This window comes from Peromyscus maniculatus, chromosome 11 (genome assembly GCF_049852395.1).
Source record: "Peromyscus maniculatus bairdii isolate BWxNUB_F1_BW_parent chromosome 11, HU_Pman_BW_mat_3.1, whole genome shotgun sequence".
NCBI classification, from domain to species: Eukaryota; Metazoa; Chordata; class Mammalia; order Rodentia; family Cricetidae; genus Peromyscus; species Peromyscus maniculatus.
Window position 1 is genome coordinate 104,324,309 of NC_134862.1, and position 9,049 is coordinate 104,333,357.

At 37.3% G+C, this 9,049-nt stretch overlaps 1 pseudogene; it reads left to right on the forward strand.

Moving 5' to 3' along the window:
• The first annotated feature begins 5,384 nt into the window (after nt 1–5,384).
• Nucleotides 5,385–6,236, forward strand: LOC102924622 (S-methyl-5'-thioadenosine phosphorylase pseudogene; annotated as a pseudogene).
• Nucleotides 6,237–9,049: the final 2,813 nt, after the last annotated feature.

A 9,049-nucleotide genomic window follows, 5' to 3' on the forward strand; every position in this document is an offset into this window, starting at 1 on the left:
TTCATTTGAACAAAAAAACATGATTTTATATGTATATGTAAATATATGTATATGTCTATATCATACAGGTGTGAGTACATACACATCTGTGCGTGAGTGCGCGCATGTGTGTGTGTGTGTGTGTGTGTGTGTGTGTGTGTGTGTGTGTGTGTAGGCCACACAACAAACTTGAGAGTTGTTTCTCAGGGACTACCCATGTTTTTGTTTGATTTTATGATAAAGTCTCTCATTGGCCTGGATCTCACTGTTTTGGCTAAACTGACTGGCCCATAAAACCCAGAGATCTTCCTTTCTCCACCTCCACAGTACTTGAATTATTAACTATTTCACTTGGGTTCCTATGATCAAACTGAGGCTCTTATGCTTCCATGATAACACTGCTACCAACTTTGCTATCTCCCAGCCCCATAGCATCATTTTTTAATGGCTTGGGACTATAGATGTGGAGTATAATTTTAAAAACAATGTGAATGATTTCCAAACATGGCTGGCATCCCAATCAGCTTTGGACATCTTAAAGAAACACATTCCTGTGCTTGCACCCCAACATATTCCTGTGCCTGTGCCCAATAAACTCCTGTGTGCCCACACAGCAGACTTTTGTGCCTAAACCTAAGAGGTTCCCAGTCTACACCTAACGTGTTCCTGTACCTGAACTCAGGTTGAATAACTCAGAAGCCCCAGACAAATTTGTGTTTCTAATTATCTTCTAATTATTTTTATGTAGATGGATTGGCACTAGTATCTGAAAACTTCTAGGGACATTATGGAAGACATTCTACTTTTCCATTCATCCACATCTTTGTGACTAGTTCCCTCTGGTCTTGAAATTCCTTAAGTCATTTGTATGGTGATATTTTATTTGTACTGAAATGTGATTTTAATTTTATGTTAATAAATAAAGTTGCCCTGGGGTCAGAGCTATTAGAGCCATAGCAAGAGTGGGGTGGTTAGAAGAGCTAGGTAGATTTCTGTGTGTTCAGGGATACAGCCAGTATTGGAGACATACGCCTTTAAGACCTGGAGGGCGGTACTTACAGGCAGTGATGAGGCAGTCATGTGGTTGGGTTTACAACCAATGAGAAGGCAGAACAGAAAGACTATTTAAACACAGAAAAACAGGAAGTAGCTCTCTCTCGGGGAAGCTAGGAGCACTGCAGGAGGTAAGATTTTATCTCTGAGCTCTGACCTCTCGGCTTTCTCTTTTACATTGGCTCTGTGTTTCTTATTTTAAAAAGACGATTGGTTACATCTACACATTTGCTCTTTACTTCTTTTGGCATAAAGGCAAAATTTGCTCTAAGTTTTTCTTTTCTCCTTATTAATTTTCTTTCCTGCTCCCTTTTGTGTTCTCTTCCTCTCCTTCTGTATTGCCCTCTCTTCCTCCTATCTAGCCCTGCCTTGTTTTACCTAACCTTCCCCTTTCTAACAATTTGTATTCTTCTATTCCACTCTCTAGTGAGCCTCTTCTCCCTCCCTTTCTTTTTCTCTTTCTTCCCTTCCTTATTGGTGCTGGGGATCAAACTAGGTCCTCTTGTGAACTAAGAACACTTGTGCTCACCCAGCTTTTCTTTCCAATTAGTAGCCTTACTAAGAACTGCCATTTGGAACTATAGAGTAAGTGGAGCTTTTCATCACATATTTGACACAGATATACTGTCCCATTCTATAAATCAACTGTTTTACTTCTTAAATGAATTATGTTATGGATAAAACTATTGTAGTATAAAACCACTTTGTTCATGGTCCTAAAATGTAGTAGACAAAGCTAATCTAAACATTGTGTAGTGCCTTCAACAAAGAAAAAGATGTGATTATCACTTCAGAACAATGTACTTTTATAGTAGATGTGTCCTGAATAACAGGAGTAAATTAGACAATTTTATAACATTACTGACTCACGAAGAGATAGTGTCTTTGTAAAGTGTTTTTTTTTTTTCATATACTTCTCTTGAGCTATGCAAATTGGCATATTGAACTCAGGCCTTTTAACATTTGGAAGTCAAAGTTTAAGAAATTATCCATATTTGTAATTATATTTATAATATTTATTCAAGCATGTTTTGCCCTAAAAGTTTTCCAATTTCAATATTACTTTGAAGTGATTACTTTGTAGTGTCATTTTCCTACGTGCTTTGGCTACTTGACCTTACTTAATATTCATCACAAATTCCATATAATTGCCACAAAAATTCTTCCAAGTCTCTGAGAAGACAAAGTTGGTTCTATATTTGGGCCATTAGTTGTTAAAAATATTTTTTTTGCAAAATTTAAAGTGATGCCAGTTATAATGGTGCAAAACTGTGATCCCAAAATCAGGGAAGTTGAGACAGGAGGGTTGTGAGTTTGATGCCAGCCTATACAGTGTAATCAGACCTTGTCTCAAAAATATAAAAAATAAAAAAACAAGCAAACAAATAAATAAAACAAATGAAGCCAACTAAACAACAAAAAATACAATGCAATTAGTTTAACCTAGGCACAAACTCATAAATCATAAATGTATTTCAAAATAAATTTTAGTTAAATTATATTTCTAAATGTGTGAATTTAAAAGGGTTAATTTTACTCTACTAGGAGTTAGTCTTAGTGTACTATTTTAAACAAGCACTCTCTGGTTGACATGACTTACATAATTAAATTCACTTCCTTCCTTCTCCCATGGGCTTTACCTTAAACTCTCAGAAGATTTCCCATAGGAAATAGGAAACAAGGTCCATTGCACTTGCTTTTTAATTCTTCTTCTTTTTGGTGTCTTCCTAGGTGAGCAAGCTTGACAACAGCAAATTTGAAATTTAGTTTTAAGTCACTATTTTTTTTGGTTGAAAAATAAGCTAATGTCATTAATTGCATTAATTACATTAATCACATCATTATAATCACATAATTTTAAATAACACTAGATGTACTATTTGTATCTTGTCTCAGATCGAACCTAGGGCTTTATGCAACCTAGCTAAGGGCTTTACAACTGAGCTTTGTCCCAGCCATAGACTTTGTGATAAATTTAAACCCTGTAGAAATATAAATTTCATTAATCACTCAAATTTGTATTTTCTTTATTCTTTTTGCAATATTAATAGTTTTTACCATCTTCAACCTAGGTTTTTACAGTAGCTTAGCAAATTATCTTTTTTCATTTTCAAAACTCATACATGAGAAGAATATAAGAAAATAAGAAAACATTGAAATTAATATCACAAGTAATTATATATTTTATAGTAGTCTAGCATGCAATTATGATAGTGTTTTAATAAAATTAGTATTAGATATTACTCTTATAAATCATAAAGTATGTATTTTCAAAAGGGTTAGTAGTTAAAATTCTCAAAATTCATAAAGTAGCTCCGTAAAATATAAATTTAGGCTTCAGTTCATTAGGCTTGTAGTCTGGTCACTCCTTCCAGCTTTCAAGCAGGTTCCTTTGAAGTATCCTACAGAAGTTTTTGTTGAGGAATTCAGAAGACAGAGGCAAGTCAACTGAGAAATGTTTCCTTCTTTCTTGGAGCAATAGTTGCCATTATTGACTGATTTTTCAGACTTCCTTGGGAAAATACTTTTCATTTTAATATACCAATTCCCATGCCCTGTCTGAGAGTCACTGAATCAGGTGAGCTGTGGGCAGAGATGTCATACAAAGTCTCTAGAAGATTCTGGTGATCATCCAGATTGTACAGCACAGTGTTAAGAAACCTTAAACTGTCAAATGAAATCTGAATGTTATTGAGAAGAAGTATGCAATCCTAAATATAAGGTTTTATTTATTATTGCTACTAGTTGAAAACATGTAAATAATATCAGTGAAAATACATTCAGAGACTGAACATGTGAATTTATCCCTTCTCATTTATTTAAAAAGCAATGTACACTTCAATGTCACGGTTAAATATTATAATTGGTATTATATTGACTCTGAAGATGGAGGTTCAGATTTCACATGGTTCCAAGAAAGCACTACTAGCAAACTACTTTCTTGATGCCCTTCTAACCCTGGCTGTGGTGTAATTTTGTACCACTTCTAAAACCATTAAATGAGGTGTTCTGCTCTATCTACAGTCTCCTCTAAATCTAGCATATGCATTCAAAAGGTAACACCATTTAATTCCTATTTGACTTATATGGGAATGTCTGCCCCTCTCTTCCCCATTATTCACATCTACCTTCCTACTTTTCAGTAACTTCTTCAACCAGTCTAGAAGTTATAAAGCACAAGTTGAAGAAGATTCATCCCCAAAATAGAAGGTTCTTTGCCTCTATTGACTTATCAGCAGTGTTTTGAAAACCCCAAATCAGGATTCAACTGTGTTTTCTACTTCCTTTGTTCTGGAGTACTACCATTGAAAGTCATATGGCAAAGATGATATGGTAGGGCAATTCTTTAATTCCAGCACTCATGGACTTAGGGAGTTGGAGCAGAAGAAGCTTGTGATTCTTAAGTTGCAGATGAGCTGGGCTACATAGCAAGATCTTGTTACTAAGCTAAACCAAATTAAATGAAACAAAACAAAAGCAAAAACAAGGAAATTAGAAAAAAAAAGAAAGTCACAAAATTGTTTCTATCGGCCGGGCAGTGGTGGCCACGCCTTTAATCCCAGCACTTGGGAGGCAGAGGCAGGCGGATCTCTGTGAGTTCGAGGGCAGCCTGGGCTACCAAGTGAGTTCCAGGAAAGGCGCAAAGCTACATAGAGAAACCCTGTCTCGAAAAACCAAAAAAAAAAAAAAAAAAAAAAAAAAAAAAAATGGTTCTATCTGTGGGTAAATTTAAGGCAATCCATATCAAACAGGTCTTCAACATGATGGCAACTATACAGTTGTTCTCCTCTGTTAATTTGTTTTCTTGGATATTATTTTGTACTTAACTGCTTACTCTTTCAATACTTTCATGCCTCTAAGCTTCACTGAGAATCCCAGAGATATATGCTCCCAACTTCCTGCTATGAGTCATAGGAATCTCCTGACTTTGCCTTACCCTTTCTCCTCCCTACTTTTCTTTTTAAAAATGATCCTGTTGCCAGGTGGTGGTGGTTCACGTCTTTAATCCCACCACTCAGGAAGCAGAAGCAGGTGGATATCTGCGAGTTTGAGGCCAATCTGGTCTACAAAGCAAGTTCCAGGACAGCCAGGGCTGTTACACTGAGGAACCCTGTCTCAAAAAAAAAAAAAACAAAACCAAAAAACCAACCCTCCCCCCCAAAAAAATCTGAGGCCTATTGCATGAGGCCTCAGAAACTATTCCCAGACCCTCTCAAAAACATTTTACTCTTGCTGTCTGAATATGGTTTAAAATGTAGGATCATTCCCATGACATTTGATAGGGCTAAACAGCATTTTGCCCTCCTCCCAATCCAGCGCTCTGGCTTGTGGAGGACTCTCTGGGTGGAGACATGGCCTTGGGAGCCGCCTGCGCGGCGGTAAAGATTGGAATAATTTATGAAACAGGCTTGAATGATCCAGAAATTTTAGAAGGAAGAAATGAGAAGTATGTGGATACTCCATTTAGCAAGCCATCTGATGCCTTGATTTGGGGGAAGATAAAAAAAACTTTGATTGTATACTTCTTGAAAGACATGGGAGACAACATACCATCATGCCTTCAAAAGTCAACTACCAGGAGAACATCTGGGCTCTGAAGGAAGAGGGTTGTACACACGTCATAGTGACCACAGCTTGTGGGTCATTGAGAGAAGAGATCCAGCCTGGTGACATGGTCATCATCAATCAGTTCATTGACAAGACATCCCTAAGGCCTCAGACCTTCTATGATGGAAGTCACTGCAACTATAGATGAGTGTGCTATATCCCAATGGCTGAATCATTTTGCCCCCAAACAAGAGAGGTCCTCACAGAAACAGCTAAGAAAGTTGGACTTCTATGCCATTCAAAGGAAACAATAGTCACAATGGAGGGGCCTCGTTTCAGCTCTCGAGCAGAAAGCTTTTTATTCCATACTTGCAGTGCGGATGTTATCAATACAACTACAGTTCCAGAGGTGATGCTTGCTAAGGGGGCTGTAATTTGCTATGTAAGCATTGCATGGCAATCGATTATGATTGTTGGAAGAAGGATGAAGAAGTGGTTCAGTGTATGGAGTTTTAATGACCATGAAAGAAAATACCAACAAAGCCACAAGTTTACTCCTTACTATCATACCTCAAATAGAGTCAATGCAATGGTCAGAAATGCTCTGTAACCTGAAGAACATGGCCCAGTGTTCTGTTTTACTACCAAGACATTAAAATGGCATGGCTGCCACAAGGAGACTTACTACTTCTAGTCTTTGGGAGATTTTGCTTAAACAAAAACAAGGAAGTTTTGCAGCCTTCATGCTTTTGTCTGGGAAGAAGAGCATAGAAAGAGACAATGCAGTCCGTCAAGATACCCACTCTTCCAGAACCCAGAAGGAAAGCAATAGCATGCAGAAATGTAAAGGAACAAAGCCCAAAACCTTGTCAATCATTTCTCCTATTAAACTAACCACAGTGAAGTCTGATGAGAACCATTTCCCTGCACTGTTGACAACGACTATGAGCTTGAAATGGGATTGTATGGTTGTGAATTGGCACCATCTTTCTGAAGGGCGGTTTGGTACAGTGCATCTGAGGCTTAAACATATTTAATGTACTTTGGTACACTAGACATTTCTCTTTAAAAAGTTATGGGAGATTCATTCAAAGAACATGTAATGGCTGTGACCTGTCATCATAAAATATTCAAAACAATCTGAATATCAAAAAATTAGATGGATGTATCATGTTTCTGTTAAGATTAAGCTATAAAGCAATCAAGTGGTAATCATGTTTTCTCATAAAGAAATGGTAACTTTGGGGGGTGGGCGTGGAAAAAAAAGAAATGGTCACTTTGTACTATGAAATGAGGAAAAAAGGTATAAGCATTTATGATTCTTGTTTTTTGTTTTAAATGATGTGTAAATGTTTAAAAAAAGACAAGACAGAGGGGCTTGAGAGATGGCTCAGAGGTTAAGAGCACCGACTGCTCTTCCAGAGGTCCTGATTTCAATTCTCAGCAACCACATGGTGGCTCACAGCCATCTGTAGTGAGGTCTGGTGCCTTCTTCTGGTCCTACATGCTGTATACATAATAAATAAATAAATCTAAAAAAAAAAGACAAGACAGAATTATACATAATCCTATAACTGTATTTATGAAGAGATGCTGAATAATTCTTATTTTCTCTTTTGATTGATTTTAGTTTGAAGTCTATTTTGCTAGATATTAAGATAGCTACACCAGCTTGCTTCTTAAGTCCATTTTATTGGAAAGTCTTTCCCCAGCCTTTTACTCTGAGGTTGTGTCTGTCTTTGAAGTTGAGGTGTGTTTCTTGTATGCAGCAGAAGGATAGATCCTGATTTCATATTCATTCTGTTAGCCTGTGTCTTTTTATAGGTGAATTGAGTCCATTAATATTAAGGGATATTAATGGCCAATGATCGTTAATTCCTGTTATCTTTTGGTGGTAGTGTGTGTATATATTTCTCTTCTTTGGGATTTACTGCTGTGGGGTTATCTATTGCCTGTTTATTCGTGGGTGTATCTGACTTCCTTAGGTTGGAGCTTTCCTTCTAGTGCTTTCTGTAGGACTGGATTTGTGGATAGGTATTGTTTAAATCTGCTTTTGTCTTGGAATGTCTTGTTTACTTCATCTATGGTGACTGAAAGTTTTGCTGGGTATATTAGTCTCGGCTGGCATCCATGGTCTCTTAGTGTCTTTATTATATCTGTCCAGGAACTTCTGGTTTTCAGAGTCTGCATTGAGAAGTTGGTGTTATTCTGAAGGGTCTGCCTTTATAAGTCACTTGGTGTTTTTCCTTTGCTGCTCTTAATATTCTTTCTTTATTCTGTATGTTTAATAGTTTAATTATAATGTGGCGAGGGGACTTTTTGGGGGTTCTAGTCTATTTGGTGTTCTATAAGCTTCTTGTATCTTCATAGGTATTTCCTTCTTTAAATTGAGAAAGTTTTCTTCCATGATTTTGTTGAATACATTATCTGTGCCTTTGAGTTGATATTCTTCTTCTTCTATCCCTACTAGGCCTTTTCATGGTGTCCCAGATTTCCTAGACATTTGGTGTTATGACATTTTGGCTTCAGGTTTTATTTGACTGAAAGCTATTTACTCTATTGTATCCTCTATGCCAGAGATTCTTTATCTCCTGTATTTTGTTGGTTATGCTTGCATCTGTAGTTCCTGTTCATTTATTCAGATTTTCTCTTTCCAACATTCCCTCGGTTTGTGTCTTCTTCATTGTTTCTATTTCAATTTTCAGGTCTTGAACTGTTTTCATCACCTGTTTAATTGCTTTTCCATGGTTTTCTTGGATTTCTTTAAAGGATTTATTTATTTCTTCCAATTTTTTGTTTGTCTTTTCCTCAGTTTCTTTAAGGGAATTTTTCATTTCCTCTTTAAAGGCCTCTATCATCTTCATAAAGTTATTTTTAAGGTTGCTTTCTTCTGCTTCTTCTACATTGTGATATTCAGGTATTGCTTTTGTAGAACTGCTAAGTTCTGGTGACGCTGTGTTGCTCTTTATGTTGTTATATGTATTTTTGCACTGGTGTCTACCCATCTCTTCCTCAAATAAGTGCAAGAGGTGCTCTTGGTCCAATTTGTGCTTGCTGTGTCTGTGTTACAGGGGGCCACTCTGGGTCCAATATTAGCTCTTGGTCCAATCAGAGTGGATGGATTCTGTGTCACAGGAAGCCTCTCTTGGTCCAGTGAGAGCTCTTAGTCCAATGAGAGCTGGCAGATTCTGTGTCTCAAGAAGCCACTCTTGGTTCAATGAGAGCTGTCAGATTCTGTGTTTCAGGAAGCTACTGGGGTTGCAGGGGGATGGGTAGATTTGGGATGTGAGTCTTGTAGATTGCAGGGTCCGATGGGGAGTTTTGATGGGGGAGCCTTCCTGCAGGAGTCTTCCCTGCTGGCCAGCAACTGGGGTCGTGATGAGTGGGGGTTCCAAGGGACTAGACATTGTTGATGTATTTATTGCCTGTATATATTGTATATAGTTATTGTACTTATTGTATATAGTTG